At 41.2% G+C, this 21,298-nt stretch overlaps 1 long non-coding RNA gene across 1 annotated transcript; it reads left to right on the plus strand.

The window, feature by feature from the left end:
* The first annotated feature begins 1,920 nt into the window (after positions 1-1,920).
* LOC142075533 (uncharacterized) lies at positions 1,921-21,019 on the plus strand. The gene is made up of 3 exons (XR_012670905.1): positions 1,921-2,256; positions 17,599-17,791; positions 20,695-21,019. It is a non-coding gene; the product is annotated as an uncharacterized LOC142075533 (long non-coding RNA).
* The last annotated feature ends 279 nt before the right edge of the window (positions 21,020-21,298 follow it).

A 21,298-nucleotide genomic window follows, 5' to 3' on the forward strand; every position in this document is an offset into this window, starting at 1 on the left:
TATTGAACAGAGGAGCCAAGAGGTTAACAGAACACTGACCCTCTCCCCAACCCTTGTAAGCACTCATGAACATGAGAATATAAAGTATTTTCTCATTTAGATTTTTAAGTTCACAATTCCCATGTGTTTCCTTTGCTGCAGTCAATTTCCAAATGATTTTTAATGGCTCAGAAGCTGTGGGTGTTTTAGCAAAGTTCGTCTATAGGCCAGTTGTACCGGACATTCCAGTTGGTTTTTCTAACCACAGAAATGTAGTAGAGTAGGGAAAAAATGTGGAAAAGTAATGATGGAAACAAGGGAATGGAAACTCTCCTTTGCGTTTGAGGATGCGATGTGCTACCTGCTTGGCAGCGTGTAGCCTGTTATTTGATGGTGTAGCTTAATTAAACTCTGAAATAATGCTTCCACCTCCTGTATCCCGTGTTTCAATTCCCTGTGATTTTTAATTTTGCTAAGTTCTGACAGGTGGAATTTTGCAGAGTTCGCTGCAATGTAGATTGTCCCTTTGTCCGCAGAGTTTGCTGTTGTCTCGCTGTGCACTGTGTCAGTGAAGAACCTTCTGCCTGCTTTCACAGAGTCAGGGCTGGCGTGACTCCTCTGCTATATGCAAAGTGATGACAATCTCCAAAAAACCCATGTGTTTCAGAGGAGGGAAAGCTGTTTACCCTCCTGGTTCAGGTTCCCATCAAAAGCTACAAAGAAGCTTCCCAGGATCCCATTTGTCATCAAGTGAGGGACTTCTCTGTTGTACTGTGATCTAGCATATGTTCTCATGGAAGTCATATAACTTCTATTGATCTAGCAACATCATCCATGTTTATTGTCACTTCAGTAGCTGATAACTTGGTGTACTGTGATATCGGGTCTGGCCAGGATGGAGCTCCTAGCAGCCTGTATAGTGCTGTGCTTTGCATTTGGGGCGAGGCAGGGTTGATAACATACCAGTGATAACACTCCAGTGTTTTGGCTATTGCTGAGCAGTGCTTGCACAGTGTCTCTCCAAACCACCTCTCCACTCCCAAGGGCAGTAGGTTGGGGGTGGGCAAGAGGCTGGGGGGGGGGAACCAGCTAGGACAGCTGATCCAAACTGACCAAAGGGACATTCCATACCAGATGATGTCATGCTTACCACCAATAAAAGCTGAGAGAAAAGAGGAGGATGCAGGGACATTCCTTGTTATGGCATTTGTCTTCCCAAGCAATCATTCCAGGTGCTGAGGCCCTGCTTTCCAGGAAGTGGCTGGACATCTGCCTGCTGATGGGAAGTAGTGAGTAAATTCCTCTTAGAATCATAGAATCATAGAATCATACAGGTTGGAAAAGACCTCTAAGATCATCGTGTCCAACCGTCAACCCAACACACCATGTCCACTAAACCATGTCCCTAAGGGCCTCATCTACACGTCTTTTAAATACCTCCAGGGATGGTGACTCCACCACTTCCCTGGGCAGCCTGTTCCAAGGCCTGACCACTCTTTCAGTAAAGAAATTTCTCCTAATGTCCAATCTAAACCCCCCTTGGCGCAACTTGAGGCCATTTCCTCTCGTCCTCGCTTTGCTTGCATGCACAGCTTTTGCTTTTCTTATTAAATTGCCTTTTCTTATTAAAATGCCCTCTCAACCCAGGAGCTTTTCCGTCTTACTTTTGCCCTCTCTCCTGCTGAGGAAGGGGAGTGAGAGAGCAACTGGGTGGGCATCAGGCACCCAGCAAAGGTCAACCCACCACAATTTTCTTACATAAGACTGTATTTTAAGACCAACACGACTGATCCCAATGAGCATATTCGACACACTTAGTTGTACAAAGTTCAGATCATTCTCCTGATGTAGGTACTTGGGCATGAGGGTAGCCTTTGTTCACTCAGATAATCAGTACAGGACTAGGATTATCTCAATGTGAAGGCCATCTGCACAGAATGCATTTACAAAGAAATGCTACTTTTTCAATAGGTGGTGACCTATGGTTTGCAAAGTAAAAGATTAAGGATTTGACACACATTTAAGACAGTATAATTATTCAGGCTTTCCATTTTTCTCTTCCACAGATCATGTCTTCATAACGACTCAAAGGCCCAAGAGCTGTTAACACAGTCGATAATCAGGAGGGTTGCACACTCTGTGACCAGCACATGAGATTATCTCAATATGAAACTCAGCTTCAGATTGTATTTCCTGCAAAGGATTAGAAGTAGGGAACTGTGAAAGTCCACATGAGAAGGGCATGGGGAACCATACAGAAGGAAAAATTAATTTGACGTGAGTAACAATAGTTTCTCTTATTTGTTGCTGGAAGTACAATGCGTGAAAAAGCAAGGTAAAATACTGGTGGATGTTATGAATAAATGCAACTCTCCAGACAGACCTTTCCTGAACAGTACAGTTCTGATTCACTCAACCATATAAAATTATAATTAGTCATGTCCCAAACTCAGCACAGACTTGCTGAATAGGCTGTTTATACAAGATCCGTGCAGCAGACTTAGGAGTCATGGCATAGGAAATGAATGCTAGTATAAAAAATCAAACAGTTTCTCCCATAAGAAGCTGTAGCACAGCTGAAGTTTTGAGGCCAACACCAGCTGTATGTAGATGCAAGAGTCATATGCTATTTCAAGCTAGAACTTGAATGATTTCTGCAGGTGAATATGGCATTGGTACACCCTGTACAAAAGCTACTGCATTGACCAAAAGACACAGCATGAAATCCTAGCCTCACAGAAATGAGTGTGAACCTTGCGGTGCATTTGACAGGATCATAACTTTATTAATCCCTATGGCTAGCAGAAGCCGGTGGAGCAAGGGAGTGCGATCACTTTGAGACCAGCCTACAGGGTGTGAGTACACACTCAACCAGCTTTTGCAGGGTGCCACAAAGAGTGATGTGCAGTTGCTTCTTCTAAAAGTGACAGCAAGCAACTTCCTGCTTTGCGATGAACAGGTGGTAAGATTTTGTAGCTCAATGTTTGTGAGTCTCCAAATTGGAGCATGAAAACAGCCTGTAAAAAGCACATTTTGGAGGTTTTTCCCAGAGTCTGGTAAGTAGCAGAGCTGGACATTTAGCTGGAAACAGACTTCTTGCTTAGAAGCATTGTTCGACATTTCTTGAGGAAATTTGCGTGAGGGACACTTAAAAATGAAAGCATTCAAGCGAGTGGCTTAACTTTTTTCCTGACTGAATGGGTAATTCAAGCATGCAAAGCCATGCTCGTGTCTGCAGTCATGAATCTTCCTGCTCTGCTTTTATAGAGCACCTTACACTAGGAACCGTGTGCAGGAGAAGAGCTGATATGTGTTATGATAATACAAGTAGTAAATACAGGAATAATCAGCAGCAGATGGGATCCTCACGCAGCTTTTGCTGAGGAGTCTGTTGGAACATCACCCCAGTGCAGCAGGCCACACAACAAGGGACGAGGGAGCAGTCAGGATTCTTATAATTGAAATTAACTGTATGTTGTTTCAATTAATTGTTCCAATTAGTCTCTCTTTCTTTTCAGTTATGCCTTTCTGTAACAGTGTCATCTGGGATGCTGTGAGAAATTGAAAATGCCCTAATGGTCAGATGCTCATCAATTAAAGAACTTTCTATTTCTAATTAGCTCCCTGAGAAGAATTCATTGTAAGAATGAAAAATTTTATAGGTGGAATGAATGTGGAGTTGTTTTTATTACAAGACTAATCTTCCTTTCAGCGATAGCATTATTTCTGTTGCCAAAAAATAACTTTTAAAAAGCCTTAATAGAGAAGAAAAGAAGGAAACAGCTAGTTTGTTTGTATCTAGCACTTTCTTGTTCTTGTGAGCTATCTTTCACCATGATTTAGTAGCTAGGGTGCAAACAACACAACAGCTTTAAATTATTTCTTAAAAAAAAAAAATCCAAAATAATAATCCAAATTAAAACTAGCAAAGCTACTTTTTATGAAGTCAGATCAGGAGGTACTGTTTCAGTTTTTTGGTCAATGAGACCTTTTCTGACAAAGACTGAGAAAAAATGGTCAGGTTCTATATCTGGTTAATATATTTCTAAGTTTTTTTTTTTTTTAATGGAAAACTGAAGTCTAAGATGCAGTTTCAAAAGTTTTCTTTTCTTTTTCCCCAATTTTTATTTGCACTGGAAGTTCACACAGTACTGAGAACAGTTGCTAGCAGTTGTTTCTCCTGAGGCTGTAAATGCAAAAGGACAGAAAGCTCTGCCTAAAAGCATGGCCTAACAGATGCTTTCTGCCACAGCCTGTAACCATCTCCAAATCCAGGTGTAAGTATCACACTGCCTTGATATGCTAAGATTAAAGGAGACCGGTTTTTCAAATTTTTAAGTGTGGCACACAGCCTGCACCTTAAGCCAGACCACCAAAGCCTACACACTAAGCAAAGGCCTCCAATTTAAGAGCTTATCCATAAACAGAGCTACTTGCGGCTATGTAGGGTTAGGCAGTGCGTAAGTATAGCTCGTGAATGGATGCACCTTCCTACACGACTTTCAGACAGCATTGCTGCCCAAGAAGCTGTACTTTTTTTCTGCTTACCCTCCATTAGGAATGCTGAGACAGATCTCCAAAGTTATTTAGTTGTGGTGTTGCTTCAGCTATGGTGATCCAAGGACCTTTTGACACATAGGGGTGACAAAACTTAGGGAAATGCACCATCTGATATATCTTATAGCTATATTATATGGTACGAACAGATGGCACATGATGCCTTCATCAGCTGCTTTCATCTTCATCAAAGATGTTTGAGCAATGTTTGTTGCTGTTAGTTTGACCTAACTCAAATCCTTAGTCTTTCTGTCTCATTTCTGGTCTTTGCCTAAGAGAAAAACTTTACAGTAATCACCACAGGTTTGAGCACTGGATTAATTTCTCTCTCTCTCTCTCGCTCTCCCCCCCCATATATGTGTGTACATGGGTATATGTACCTATACACACTTCTATAAATATATATATACACATCTATGTATTTTAACTAAGTTATAAGACAACTTCCATTGTAGCTCTCGCTTATGATTTCCATGTAAAAAATCTGCAGTTAACCAAAATGCTGAATGATGTGAGACTCGTAACTTTCTCTGTGCTTGTTTGTCAAAGATTTCTGATATTTTTAGTAAAAATAGATTAAACAGCACCTGAAACAGTCAATTTTTGCATCTAACCAAATTCATCATCTTTGCGACAGCATTTAAACAGGCATAAACTTAGTTTTTTACATGCCTCTGTACTGACAATACGATCCATTTAATAACCTTTAACATCAACACAGCAGGAGCATCAAAATCAGCTATTTGGTAGATTATCCCCTAAATAAAATATTTCTGTAGGTAGCTTTCGTACTTCTGACATAAGTGTTGTTCAAACACTTGTACCTTCTTACTCATTCAGGTGAAAAGAACAGAGCAGAGCACCTTACTCACAAAACCCTCAAAAGCTGTAATACAAATTTCCTCCAAGTCCTGTCCTACCGGTGAAGATATTTATGTAACCAATAATGATCTATACAGAAATGAACCCCATCTGCTTTTCTTATGATTTACGCCACTTTCATGTGTTCTTGAGGGAGCAAGGAGGAAGATTACATTGGAACTAAGCGGCGTTTGGCCAATCATGCATTTCTCTGTTTACACAGTATCCCTGGAGTGACAGTACAACGGCCATCCATAAGCGAGTGTGCAAGTTCACAATAGTCTTAACTCCCAGACCATACATTCCTGCTGCCTCTTTTGTGCTGGCATTAGCAGCTACGTGGCTGTGTTGTGAAAATGAAGCTTTTCTTTTTTTGTGGGATAAATGTTCTGCAACATTAGTGAGCATTCCACATTGCTTTGGCTTATAGTGATTGTGAAACCCACCATTAGCTGGGAGAGTGAGAAAAAGAAGTGTTTACCAGTACAGTAAGCCCATATTTACCATGTCCTTCATCTTCTATTCTGCATGGGAAAAGAGGACCAGCCAAAAGTAAATCAGTCAGAAAAGTACATGAATTGCCTAGGTTATCAGAGCGTACTGTTGCTCTCTGCTCCTTCTCCATTTCCAACACCTTCTCACTTGATTGCGTTGCCAGTGATACGTGTGTTTCCCGCTAGCACTTCTCAAGTGTCCCTTCTTCTCCGTGTTCATTCTCTGTTTAATGGCTATTTCTTCCTTCTTTTTCTTAATATGAGCTCCTTAAATTCCTACTCTGTCTGTAGCTTCCATTTCTAGCTGATTCTACTGCATAAAATAGGATTGCACAGCAGCCCTTTCAGGGATGAAGGAACTCCACTATTTGCTTTTATCAGTCAGCATGCCTTGGTAAAGAGTTTCTGGTACCATGTAATACTGAACTTCAAAATCTTTGACATATTGGGTTTTGCAGATGGATGACTAGCCTGCATGATGGTAGTAAACAGAAAGAAGAGAGTTACATCCTTCACTGTAATTAATTGTAGTAATAAGCTTCTGGATATTATTTCTAAGTACCTTGGTATATTTATTTAATATTGGGGTCATTTTTATTTTTATTATCCTCCTCTTTCTTACATAGAGAGGATTAAGAGCTAGAAAACATGATGTGTCTCAAAATAAGCCTGTTTGTTTGTTCTGTTTTTACATGAGCTCGGAGACATGCCCACTGTCCTGTTTTGAATGAATTGTGAAGTGCCTGCAATAATTTTTTTTTTTTACGGAAAGAAATGCCCAGGGCATGCCAAGCAGGGTATGTTTTGGATCAAATATCCATGGACTGAGATATCAAACACCCCTCCTACTGGTGCACAACAAATGGTTCACTACATGCGAAATGTTAATTTGTGTACACATGGCAGTTTTTTAAGGGTGCTGCTGCAGAGCGCTTCATCCCAGATGGTTAGTAATTTTGGCATTCTTTGGCTCAAGCTGCTGTTTCAAGATGATCTATTGCCCCTTTCTGCAAGGACGCATTCCTGTCCCCAAATGTCTCATGGCCAGAAATACCCCTCTCACCCGGCGCATTTGAAGGCTGTGTTGAAGTCAAAATCTCATCTCAGCAAGGAAGGCTGGAGCCAGCCCAGGAGCTAAGGAGCAGCTCCAGGGAACGATGGAGCTGGAAATGGTCCCTAGGCACAAGGATTGAATCGAGCGATGCCAGAAAGATCTTCCTTTTTGGGGCGAGTGAACTGGAGATCCTGGAGACAGGGATGAGGGGATGGACTTCTAACTGCTCTGCTGAGGAAAGGGCTGTGCTCCTTACCTGGACGAGTCTTTTCCTGGCTGGGAACACACCTGGGTAAGGTGACCTTTCACCCAGGTCCCTGAAGGGACTGTAGTCAGAGTGATTGCAGGGTCTGAATCCCCTTCCCTGCAAGGTGTTTTGACAAACTTTACAACTACAGTCCCAATATTTTGTGTGAGAACATGCCTTAGATTAAAAAGGCTAACATTACCAAATACAGTATTAGATGTTATAAAATGATTTTGTTTGCAGTGAAGCGGTCTAAATTACTGGTTGCCTCCATTCTTCTTTTTCCTTAGGATCCTGGGGATCAAATTCTGATCTTAGGTAGTTCAAATCCTAGTTTCCCTTATAGACAACCCATAGAGAACAGGACAACTTGGACTAATTAGCCAACTATATGCATACTTTTTGAAGGAGTTTTCTGCAGGTTTTTTGTTGAAGAGCTCTTGTCCAAAACAGAGGACACTGGTGAGCACACTCTTTATCCATCCACTGCTGTGGCTATTGTCTCATGCAATTCCAGAAACCTGTTAGTGACAGATTATAAAATTTGGCAACTGATTGTAATGTGCCTTAATAACCTCTAATATCTCAAAGGGAAGCAGAAGCCAAGATTTAAAAAATGTTATTTAACCCATAGTCTCAAGACATTCATCATTACAATAAACATCTAATACTGTGTCTAATATTGCCAGTCTCAGCTAAAAAAGGAGATGAGTTGACTTCACAACCTTTCTTTCCAGGGCAGAACTTTTCTGAAAGTCTCTTTCTTTTGGCTCAAACCTTGCCTATCTCACAGCAACGATTGTTGCTTTTGTTGTTATTGTTATTACTGCCACCATCATCATCACTTGTAAACAAAACTCCATCATGTAGATGTGCTATTTATGGCTATTTTCTTGAGGATGTTGAGACAGATGTTATGTGCAGTGTGCTGCAGACTTTGTTTCTCTCAAATTGTTATGTCAAATGTTCTTTTTTTGAGGACTTATTAGGGATGCCAATGCAGAACAAAAATCAAAGGCTACCTCTGTGCTTTATAGGAGGAGTAGCTGGACTGGCACTGGAGACTCTCTGACAAGCAGTAGTCAAATGTAAGCCTCTAAGGCACCTATGCTAATGGCACACATCACTTTTAGAACTGTAGGGAAATGTGACTCATGCATTAGGTGATATAAGATATAGCCTGTGTGTTTCTGGTTGTGGTAAGCTATAAAATAACAGTGTCATCATGCAAGTCCAGACTGTTCACTCCTAGCTTCTCAGACCAGATTCCGGACTTCCTTGACCTAAGGTGAGAGGAGACTCCACAGTCAGGAGAGCAACCATTGCTTTCGTGCTTAACAGCTGCTGATGAGTTGTGAGGACCCTCTATCGAAATAGTCCTCAAAGAACAGCAGAGGGCTAACAACAAAGTCTAAAAACAGTGTAAAACAAAGAGCTTCGGCTTTATTACAACCTTCACCAAATTTTTGAAGTATAGATTACACTATACTCTATTGCACTATACTAAATTAATTAAATCCATCACAGATTCCTCAGTTCTAGTATGAGCCATGGTTGTAGGGAATTGACCAGGGACTGATTATGAAAATACCTTTATCCTCCTCATTTGGCTATAAAATTCTGCAAGCCTTCAGCATTAGGAGGTATAAATTATTAACTCCTGGAAAAATGATTTAAAATGTGTGGTGGAAAAGGACAATGCCGAGATAGAGCTTAAGCAGGCCAACAGCCAGAGGCCATGAGACCTGTGCAGAGCTTTGTTTCTGAGGTGTCTTTTATCCCACTGTTTATCAAACATACCTTTTTGGGTCAATTTCTCAGACCTGGTTTCTCTTTTGTGCTTTCTTTTGTGATCCAGCTATTTCAAAAGAAATAGCATTATCAGGACAGGAGACCCTTGAACAAGAGTGTATCTGGATGGTACAGAGCTGGCAGATGATGCTACTGAAACTGAAAAAGCATTAGAGCTTGTCTTACCTTTGCCAAGAGCTAAGGACAACTCCATCAGCAGTCTGAATGGAGAAGAAGTAAAACAGAGGAGGGAATTTATCCTGCTTCTCTGCTGTTCTCCTGGGTACACCAAGGAAACCACAGCTGCATCTGCAGCTTTTCTGCTTAAGCGTACCAACAGCTGAGCTACAGAGCAACAGATTAGTGTACTTGAGAGGAGAATCAGACAGCAAATAAGTTTATTCCAATGCTTTGAAAAGACAGCTGGTATCTTCAGATCTTTTTCTGGGGCTTATTTACTGTGATATACAATCCATTTTGTGATGGCCAGCCTCTTAAAACGGTCACAGACAATGATTAGTGCTAGTGTGAGCCAAAATATAGTTATTCAGTTTCCATTTTGTCATGTTTACATTACACAGATAGCTTGTAATATAATTCTAACTGATAGGAAAAATTAATTCAGTAATTAAGTACCTCTCTGGAACAAATGGACCTATGGGTATTCCCAAAACACACGGTTCAAATTAGTGCTGATCAAGTCATAGTGCCTGCGTTTGCCCCATGTACTGGCACTTCTAATCAACTAGAGCATGGCTCAGTGCCTACACTATACAGCTTTTCCTGCTAGGTACCTTCAATGGATACCCAAAAAGCAGCTGAGAATGCTGTTGAGAATGATTGAAGAGCCTTACTGGCTCCTTGCATTTTTAGGGACTTTGTGTTCAATTCTCTAGTTACAGACCTTAGGAATCCAAGGAATTTTGGAGACAGCAGTTTTTCTGGATCTGAGTTAGACAGGCTTCAAGGCCCATATTGATAGGAGATACTACTCAATGAATACTTCGGTCTTTAGATTTAATTTTTCTTCCTCTAATGCTGCAAAGGCAAGTGGTGTTTCCAGCACTTTAAGCAGCTAGGATCCTCACCCACTAGTTTATACTGCTGAGACCACCCCCCACTTGAGACCTCTTCGTGGCTGACTGGTGAGGCAGCTTTGCTTAACAGTAGTGACAACAGAAGTAACAACTACTTTGTTAAGAAAAATTGTAGCCTCGTAGAGGGTTTTGATTCTCCATAGGAAACATCCTTTCTGATGTCAGTAACAGACAGGAATATAGACAGAGAGAGTGTCAAAACAAGCAGAAATCTTATGGCCTTTGCTATTATTAAGCTTTTTACTTCTGGAAAGGAAGAGAGGTGGTGCTTACCACTTACTGAAGGGTCTCTCCCTGCAGCTGAATGAAGGTGCTGTTACAGTGTTGTGCTGGTTTATCTATGCCAGGTAGTTTAATATAGCATAGATAAAAAAAGCAAGGCACACCCAGTGGCCCACACTCTCCTGTGTGCCAGCAACTTGAAGGTAAGCTGTTCAGAGAACTGGGCTGTTCATTCCCTTCAAGCTATAGCCCATTAAGTTGCTTGCTAACTGCGTAAGTAATATAGCACTGGTTAGCTGTAAATGTTCTTAATTTCCTTTGGGAATGGGATAACAACATATCTAAGCTTTGAATGTCCTTGTGGAGGGACTACAACTCAGCTACATCTAGCAGGATCTGCTTTGCATCTAGTTTAGCTAAATTCATTTGTTAGACAGACAATTTGTCAAAATTAGCTATTGTTTGTCGGGTATTCATGACTGTACAGGAGGAGATGTAAGATGTACCTGCAAGTCCTCTTCCTCTTTAATTAAACTGAAGGATTAAAATTATTTATATTAATTATTGATACTAAACTCCAAAGCATGTGATGGAGGAAGTAGTATCTCAGTGCATTTCACACTTTGCTTTCTTGTTGCAGCACAGAAACACAATTACCTTTTTATAACACCCTCTAACGACTTAAAACATCTCATAACCACAATCTTCTCTGATCCCTCTCTTTCCCCAAAATCAGCACAACTCCAGTCCTCACAATCACAGGGCATTGCACCCCTTAGTTCAAGCCTCTCCACATAGACCAACTAAGAGCCTGGGTACAGGAAAAAGCTTTGCTGCTTCCGTGTGGCATATCGTTAGGGTGTGGAACAAGTATCCCCATTTAGTAGCATCTGCTGTTGACTTGCTGCAGGATTTTTACCTTGCTTCTGAAATGTGCAAAGAACATTCACAGGACAGATGTCTAAAACAGTTGAAATGGTAAGAGAGAAAGAAGAGGAAAACCTGAAAAGGCCACATGTTACTTACATAAATGGGAGTTTTAAAGGCACAGGAGAAAGTAGTCAGGTAAATTTAAAAAAAGAAAAGAAATTATGGAAAGTAATATATTCAGCTAGCAAGCACTATACTCTTGGAAGTGCTACTCTAAGTCCTTGCTATGTAAGTGATACCTTTTGCAAGAACACGGGCTTGACACAGTAAGAGGTGCTTTTGCAACTTCTTAATTTCATGTCAAGCAAAAGATGAGGTTTGAAACCAAATTCGTCTTCTGGACTTGGCGAGATACTGGCTATCTGCTTGGAAACCATCCACAACACTTTAAAGACGATGCTCTCATCTCGTGTATTACTCTGCCTCATGCCCTTGTAATGCAGTGTGTGATACTTGCAAACAAGAAGACATCCTCCAAGCACAGTAGCCAAAGGATAAAATTCTGACTCCGTTATAAACTACACGGCTAATGGAGATCTTGGAACTCGTTCCAAAGAAACCAGCGAAACTATCGCATGGGGCCAATGGCTCAGGACTAGTCATGGGCAGGTCCTGTCAGACGCTGAGTGCCCTTGCCTTGCAGATCACAGCACCCATCAACTGGCACTGGGTTATGTGGGAGAAGAGCTGTGCCCCCACTTAAGACTGCTACATTCCTACCTGTGAAAATCTGCCCTGGAGTTTCAAAAAGCAAGGTTTTCTTTCTTAAAAAAAAATCCTTCTGGTGCAAAATAATTCACTTTCCAAGTTCAGAAGTGTCTGCCATTGTGTGGGCAAATCCACACAAACTTTGGAAAAGGCTACGAAATTTATGAGGATAAGGCGCTGTTCATTTATACAAAACATCCGCAGCACCACCACAGCAGAGGAGGTTTTTTCTGAATTTCTAAAAATTTCCTAAAAACCGTGAGACTCTGCATTTACCTGTATTTTTGTAGTGCCTTGTAGTAGTGCCTTGACGTGGGTCCTCTCATTTGAGCATCTCTTGGTTTCGGCTGTCACGTGCCTGCATGGAGCTGCATTGCCCCAGGGAAGTCTCTAGGCAGGTGGTGGGCTGAAAACTGTTTTCATAGGCATATTGGCTGTTTACAAATTGTTTGGTCCACACATTGGCTATGTGGAGTACAAGGAGCAAAGCTGTAAGCTGTCTTGTGAAAATGACTGGGGTTCAGTGGATAAAACTGAGCAGGGCCTTCATTTACTCATCGCAGCCTGAGAAATGGAGAAGTTTGGCACAGCTTGCATCCAGCCTTTGATAGAGTGAATTAGAGTAATCCAGCTCAGAAGTGATCATGCCTGGGTCATTGTGACCATTGCTTATCTGGGGAGAAAGGATGACTCCTGCCCAGCTGGAGGTGATAAAAGGCCTTCTTCCAGGCTTAGTACAAATATCCTGAGGGCTTAACTTGATGCACTTTGAGAGATGCTGTATGGAGGATAAGGCCAGTCCTTCTTCGGCTAGTTCTTCAAAGGATTTCTGCTCCCTAATCAGCACTAACTCAGCCATACTGGCTCCTCTTGAGATCCACCTCAGAGGCATGCTGATGCCCTGAGGGACATCACTGGTGGGGAACAGACTTTTAGTGTTCGCTGGCAGTAGCCACCATGGGTCCTGTTGAGCTCCATTATTGAAAGGCCTGAAGCAGTCCTGGCTGTGCCCCCTCTGGGACCATAGTCTTTTGGTCTTTGTGCACGAGGACGCTATCTGCCTACATGACAGTTACACTGCTCAAAATCTGGGTTATGTTCCCAGGCAAGCTGTTGGTCATCTGCATGGAGCTGAGAGGACAGTCACAGCCAGCAGCAAATTGATGTTTCCCCGAGGAAAGGAGGAGAACTAAGGCTATTAATGCCTGACTCACTCCTGTTGCGGCTGCTCCAGGGGCTGAGCATCTCTATTCCTACCCTGACACAGCTTGTGGAAAACCACTAGTAAATCCAGTATAACAGGCTGTAAGATAATTTTCCATGCCGTCTAGGGTGTGCGGACTCTCTCCCAACTCCTCTAAAGCATCTTCTTCCATATGTGCTTGTCACTCACCGTTCATCTTTCAGTCCCCTGAGAGCTGCTCTCCTTGGTCAGCCTGTGGAGGTCCAGGGGGAGTCCTGTGTGTATCTAGTCCACTGTTATGTTGCTTCTGTTGCAATGTGTACTGTGTTCATTACTATCAGCCTCTATCACAGTATGTTGTTTTTCAGCATGTATTTTCTGGACAGCCATTTCCTTTGCTCCGAGAGGCACCATTTTCCGTCCTTAATCAGAACCCTGGGAATGAAAACAAGCAGCTCTGTCATGTACCGCTTCTGCTTTTCCCACAGAGGGTTTGGGAGCATAGAGCCAGAGGTGGCTTACCTCATTTCTGAGCAATAACAGCTTTATTAGCCAGCCTTAGCAGCTGGACAAAGAGGAGGGTGGTACACACAGGCTTAATCATAGAAATTAAGCTATTTTTGTAACAAAATTGGCTTGCTAAAGGTTTGCACAAAAAAATTCTCATAACCTCATGCAGCAAACCAGTATAGTAAGGGGAATGCCTTTTCAATTAAATAAATCCTTTCTCAAACATTTAACAAACCAATCGGTGTATTTTGAAGAAACGCTGTCTATTCTTCTTGCTGAGAGCACGGCATTTGTTCATCTTCTAGCTGCAAAGAGTGAACTAAAGATATGAAACAAACCTGATGATTTTAACACAGTGTACTTATTTGTGCAGTTCCAGTATGCTTGAAAAAGGGGCATTGTTTTATTCTGCATACAGATGCTTCCTATAGCAGGCAGCAGAAACATCCTAAGTGTGCAGTTTGATTTTCCAGCAGGAAAATCTTTCGCGGTTCTAAAAACAGGCTTTTGCATTTCGCAAATATGGAAAAAATAACAAAGGTCAATCCTTACCTTAAAAGTAATGAGAGGAGAAGAGGAGGAAATGAGACGAAATGTTTTCCCTTTGACTCTAATCAGCTGCAAATGTATACTTTCCAGTTAAATTCTACAAAAACTATATGGGATCTCCCTGTCTAGAAGACAAGGCATGCTCCATAAGAATTATTCCATATAGAAAGGAAAATAATGTCAGCATAAAACAATTGGAATGACAGATGGGTACATAGGACAAGCAAACAAACTGTTAGGTTTTTGACATTCTCCCTTTAGTTCCACTTGCTTTATTTTGTAAAGGAGAGGAGTTATTTTTAATTCTCCATAATATCTAACACAGCAATGCTCCTCCCAGATAACAGAAGAGAATCAATACAAAAGAACCTGTTGCATGGATAATTAAGAAATAGAAAAGTTAATGCAAATACTTTAACATCTGTTAAAGGCTAGGTAGGGCATTTATTTTAAGCATCTTGAATGGCTCTGAGTATGTTCAAAGTACATATGTGTCAACCCACAACATGGTCTGGCTAGACTCCTCTGGAAATCAGTTAAGGGACAGTTTTGTTTTCTTCAACTGATTCTTTTGTGAGATAGTCTCTGGTTGGAAATCTTTGATAAACATTAGTAAGCGTAGCTAAAACCCTAGTTCGTGACAGTCTTTGCATTTGCACAATCCTGGAGACAGAAAATGGGCATTTTCACCATTACAATTTAAGGAATGGGTTGTCTTTCTTTAGTATGATTGAACAAATGCAGCTTTTGCATGTAGCCAATGTGTTAGTGAATTACACTAGTTTGAAAAGAAAGAAGTGTACAAATGCATTGGTTATTTTTATCCCATTCAGGGTCTGATTGCTCTTAATAACACTGAGATTGTAAAGGATTTTTCGGATGGATGATCAAAGCACATGGCATGCTTCCTAAACTGGAAAGGGGGAGGTGGAAAAAAAACATATGGGACCGGGAAAGATTTGGAAAGATGTAGGAAAGGACACCTCCTTTCAGAGAGAAAGAAGGTCTGCCAGTTGTTCTTGACAAGGTTGTTCTCTGTTCAGAGTGTTTATGTAAGTGTGTATTCATGCTTGGCAAGGTAGGACATGGCAAACCACAAATAACAAAGCAAGATTGTTTGGGATCAAAACCCTGTAAAGTATGTGAAGCTGATGATATGCTACTGGACACCATTTCTTGGGCTGAGTGAACTTTCTGCACCGAACAAGAAGTTTTCTTATTTCAATTGTTTGCGTTTTTTTCTTTCTTGGTTGACAGTATGGTTTCAAAGTGGTATCTTCAGTGATATTTGAAGTCATTCTTAAAAGACTGATAAGGTAGAATAATTAATTAGTCACAGTGGCTCTTGACATTTTCAGATAAGTCTGGCCTGCTTAACAAGGAAGACATGACGGAGGAACTATAAACTTGATTAAAGAAAGACTTAGGTCTATCAGGGATAAATAGGTCATTTGGTGATTATGTAAAAGTTGCTTACAGAAGTTCTGTGTGAGTAGGATGGTATATCAGAGTGATGCTTTCTCCCAGAAATTTGGGGTTGGGGAAGAGGGAAAATGAAGGAGTATGTCAGCTGCATAAAATAAACAACTACTCTTGAAGAACAGTTGAATGACCAAGGATATAAGCTAAGTGACGTAAGTTTAGTTGCAGCTACCAAAAAAAGATGCTCAGTATAGAGTAGATTGACCTGGATTTCCCCTCTTCTGTAAGGGAAAGGAAAATACAGACTGAGTCCTAGTGTACTGAGTTTTTAGGGTAATTTCCTCCCTCCCTACTTCCCTATGAAGTCCTTCTTCAAAACTTCCCTGTTTTTTGAAAAAGCACACTGCAAAGTGCCACAGATCTCCTCAAGCTTTGAAGATACTCCAGCTGCCCTCATGCAGTTCGCCCTGACCTAGTGAGCCAAACAGAATCTCCTATCATTGCACCAGCAGTGCTACTCCTGAGCCTGCATGGGGACGGACAGGGTGCTCTGCCATGAGATAGCGGAGGCATTCATATCTTTTCATGGGGCCTCTCCATGAGCCTGGAGGAAAGCTGCACACCTGCTTCCAGACTCTGTGATCCACTTCTTTTCCTAGCCACCGTCTTTCTTCCATCCACAGATATAGGCATCACCTATTTTATCTGGTAAAGCAGGCTACTGCATTGACCAATTTACTCCCTAAAGTAATTTCTTTTCAGGAAAGCTAAGGCAAATCAGCTGAGGGTGTGAAGATGAAGTGTTGAATTAAACCATGTTATACTGCTGTGGAAGCTCCCATTCGGGTGTAATATTATTAGATTGCAGCAGCTTTCTCCTACTTAGTGGAAAGATAATTTACTGTGATGGAAGAGCAACTGTACAGGAGTAGATGGGAGTTGTCACGCAGGGTGAAGTGTTAATGATCTTAATTTGTACTCTGAATTGATGTACTTCTACAGTCCTTGTGTGGCAAACCCACACTAAATGCCATATAGAAGTCTGGTTGAGTTTTTTGGTTATTACTTTTGGTAGTGATGCATTTTTAAAAGGCAAACAAGAACCCCTGTGTCACCTGCTTGATTTGGTTGCCTGCGTCAGGCAGTTGGTTGCATCTCAGTTTTCACCTTTAGTCCCTGTCCCCACATCAAAACATTCTGCAGGAGTCTGGGAGTAAAGTCAGTCCTGAGCTGGCACAGGGAGCCTTTTGACACGAAAACACACATTTTGAATGCAAGAGCTTTGTGTGACCTTCTCATCTGGTTCATTTTACTGTTCTGCCTAGCTGCTGTTACATGTCATGTTACAGATTTCCCATTCTCTTGAGTCCAACCCCCAGCAGATTAATGGAGCTATGGCAGTGTGCAGATCACAGGCCTGCAATTGCACCCTTTTTTTTTGCCTGAGTGGTTATTCTCTATTTTGGTTACATGCGCCACCAAACCAGAGGTTTCCCACTCTTTTTTTTTTTTTTTTTTTTGTGCATCCCAGTCCTGTAAGTCTAGAAATTACATCCACATGGTCCACATAAGGTAGCTAAGTAAAGAACACATGCTGGCAGGAGGATCAGTCTTGCTGTGCAAGGTGTCCATCTTCCCTGGGAAGCATTTAGGCATTCAGATTGAAAACCCCTGCAGAAAACTCAATGGCAAGTAAATGCCTCAGGATCTCCTTTCATGCCTGCTTTATTTGATATGAAGTTTGTTTACATGGTTTAATATCTTTAATTAGTCTGCATTGTTGCTGCACTGCTGTTGTAGTTTGCATTACAATTGTTCTTTGAGATTGGTAACTGAATAAATTTTCTTCAAGTATTTACTACTCTTTAGGCTTTGTTATATGTCCACATTTCACGGGTCCCTGTGCAAAAATATTGGCTTCTGATTGGGCTCAGCAGGCATTCCTGTGACCAGTCTGACCAGCTGTCTTCCTTCTCTTTCTTTTGTGTTCACAGATCCAATTTATCTCACAGAAACAAATGCTGTGACTGGTTTGTATTAATAATGCATTGAAAGCTGCAGCCGCATCTGATGTTTTCTCCTACTCTTGAGGAAAAGGATTATTGTAAACCTGGAATGTTCCTTTCGTTCCTCCAATCAGAGTGATCTTGAGGGCTCTTGAGGTACTCGAGGAAGGCTTACAGGAATGTAAGTGGGCTTTTCCGAAAGAAAAAAAATCCCACTTTTTCAGTTAGTTCCAAAGAAGCGTGTCTCCTGCCATGGAGGAATCCTGCTCAGATATAAAAGGTCTGGAGTGGCATGCTACCTAGTGGATTAAAAATGGATACCACATTCAGTTAAATTAGCCAGCATTATGCAGGATTGTTTCCTCTGATGTCTTTTTATTGTTAGTTTTTTTCCCTGGCTCATACTTAAAGCTGTCAAAAGATGGAGGTTTTTCACCTCAGCCCCATAATGGAGGTCAGCTAGGCTCTGAACATGCTTTGTTGCTCTCTAAATTTCATTCGCCCTTTGAGCATCTGTGTCATGGAGGCAACCAGATCTAAACCCCTCTACTGAGTTCCAGGGACCTTGGCACTGATCTGATGTCCTGCAATCTGGGACCAGGAGCGAGCTGCCTGTGATCTCTGTCCCTGTGTGAGATATCGATGAGTGGTGGTGCACACTCAGCTTGGAGCTGCAGGGAGGCAGCAAATAGGACATGGTATGCATGGGTATTTGAAATCCTATCCATCTCTGTTGGACCCAGCTTTACTGGATGGCCCAACAGCCTGCACAGCAAATGCGGGACCAATGCATTTATCCTAGGATCTTTTCCCAGTGTCACAATATTTTTTCATAACGCACCAAGTGGCACAGTTAGTTACAACAGGGAATGTTGAGGGTATCTTCTCCCTCGTTCATACTAGACCAAACGTGTTAGCGCTCTCTCCTGGCAGCTGGAAGATGTGGCTGTGAGCTGAATTGTGCTCTTAGCCCGATGGAAATACTGTGGTAAGAGGCAATGCAGCTCCAAGTAAGAGAGATGGGAAAATGAAAGGAGATTGTGAGCAGCTGAATGTCTATAGGGGTTAGCTTGGGGGGTAGAAAATTGAATGGGAAGGAAGACAGTACGTTAGGAGAAGCTAGAAAGCTCAGAGAAAAGGGAATTCTAATGTTGGGAGGAGATGGTTTGGGAATAGTGAATGAGTTTTGGCATGGTGGAGAATAGATGTGTTGATGTATTTGCACTGTCAAACGACAGGAGTTCTTCAAGGCTGGAAACACCAGCCAAAATCTATTACTGGGGAGTTAAGTGAAAGTACTGTTCTGCCAGGGTGCTCCCCACTACATCACGCTGCTGCAATAAAGAAACGTGATTTTTACACACAACTGTTCAATAAAATATGCATTCTATTGTGACAACACAATTTTTAGTGATCCCAAAACAGTTTGCTGGAAGGAGATAGATTTTAAAGGAAAATGCTGTGAATTTCATAGGAAGATGGAAGAGAGAAGGGAAATCATCAAAGTAACTTTCAGACCGTCATTTTGCTATGCTGTTCAATGCTTACCATACTCCTCTCTGCAGAGAGAGACTCCACAAGGCCAGGGCCCTTCTCAAGTCACTTTGAAGATGTAAGTGGCTTGTAACGTTGTGCTGTGACTTTGCACACAGGTATATTTTAACCTTAAGGCATAGCTTGTGCTGGAGTGAAGCATAAATACTAAAGCTGGGTTTTGGCACAAGGGTGTGTTTTGTCTTCTGATCTAAGCCATCAGGATTGCCAGGAAGCTGGAGTTGCCAGTGATTATTACTTGTGCGGAGTTTACCCCTTTGGCCAGGCCTTTGCTTACTAACGAGATAATTTCTGTAGCAAGACAAGGACGCTTCACTTTTCATGGAATTAATACAACCACCAAATTTTATAACGATGCAGGTTAAGTATCAAGCCAATGAATGTCACTTATGTTCCTGTAATTAATAGAAAGGGTAGGCTTGTTAAATCATCTTCAGGAAGGCAAAGTATAATGAGGAGACTCAGTTTCTTTTTTACACTTACTCTGAAATAGCCATAAAGTTGATTATACAAATCATTGCCAAAAATATTGGATAATAAGATGGCATTAGATTTTTATATCTGGTGCCCTTTACTGTCTCTGCTCAAAGATGCTCTAAGGCATTCCAGAGGAGATTTCCCACGAAACAGAAAACTGGATCTGATTGATAAGCAAAGTCTTGACTATAAAATATATTAAGATTTATCCCTATCTATAATCCTCCTTTAAAAAAAGCTGGCCACAGTAACAGTAACAAAAGCATTAGAGAGAGAAAAACAAGACCTTGAAAATGGTCTGGGGTGAAAACTTGAGCTAAAGAAGGAATAGGAACAATTCATGTGTGATGTTGCTTTCCTGTTTATACCGGAGGGCAGGTGTAAGTACAGTGCCTCATCAAAACACAGTGAAGCTACCAAACTTGAATGGGACATGGTGTAGTGGGCATGGTGGTGTTGGGTTGATGGTTGGACTCGATGATCTTAGAGGTCTTTTCCAACCTTAATGATTCTATGATTCTATGATTCTATGGATGTTGAGATAGCCTAGCACTGAACAGCACAGTATGTGATTTTTGTAATTTGAAACCATGCTGGGAGATCTTTTGCTATTAAAGCCATGTTACCTATAAGCAGCTCGGCAGAGAAGGGTAACATTGATTCAGGTGTTTATCATTCAATTTCTCTGTGTTCTGATCTGTAAAAATGGTGTAACAGGATGGATGCATTTCTGACACAATTTAGAAGGTTGAACTGGAGCTAGCAAAAGCTACTCCTTGTGTGCATACTTATCGAGAAAGATCAATTAAGTCAAATACCCCATTGATTCCTGTAAAGAAAGGTTGAGATTAATTCAATCAAATGGAACAGGTACTGAAAAATGCATCACCAGCAACTCCCACTGTGCAAGCGCTTTGTCAGATTCTGTAGATGATTGCTGCAAAATGGGCTGAATTTGGTTCTCCCTGGTAACAGGTAACCGAAGATATTGGCAGAGTAGGCAATGATGAAAAGTATCACTCAAAAGCAACTTTTTTTTTTCCTTTTCAATAGACTTGTGGATGCGTAGCAAATGCGTGGAAGAACTTCCTCTGTTTCAGCTGCACTGCGGGATCACTTCATCACAGAAAGAAACACCCAAATGTATTAAACTGGCAACCCATAATTCTATACTGGTATGGCTGGAAAAACAGAAATATAGCTGGACCTAATTCCCCATGTCTTTGCAGGATTTTTGAATTGTTCCAAGCAGTGTAAGGGCACCTTAGTATTCACGGGTAATCGATCCTGGAATACCTGAGTTGTTTTTCTTAAAAACAATTGTATTATGTATTGCTTTTATACATCTTAAATAAACAGACCAATGACAGCTCTACACAACAGTTTAAGTTGAAAAAAGGATCAGTTCTTGCAAGTTAAAATTAAAAAATCTTAACTGGAGCAGCTGAATTTTCCCTAAGATAATGTGGATTTAATGAAACATAGACAAAATGAAACAAATTTCTATGGGAATAACAGTATGGAAACTGCTCTGAATATAGGACAACATTACTGAGTCTTCTTCAAAAATGATGATTTTTGCACATTCTTCTATGCAAATATTGTAAAAACATCAACATTGTGATTACAAGTAGATAAACAGAGAGGATTTTGGATA

This window comes from Calonectris borealis, chromosome Z (assembly GCF_964195595.1).
Source record: "Calonectris borealis chromosome Z, bCalBor7.hap1.2, whole genome shotgun sequence".
Lineage (NCBI taxonomy): Eukaryota > Metazoa > Chordata > Aves > Procellariiformes > Procellariidae > Calonectris > Calonectris borealis.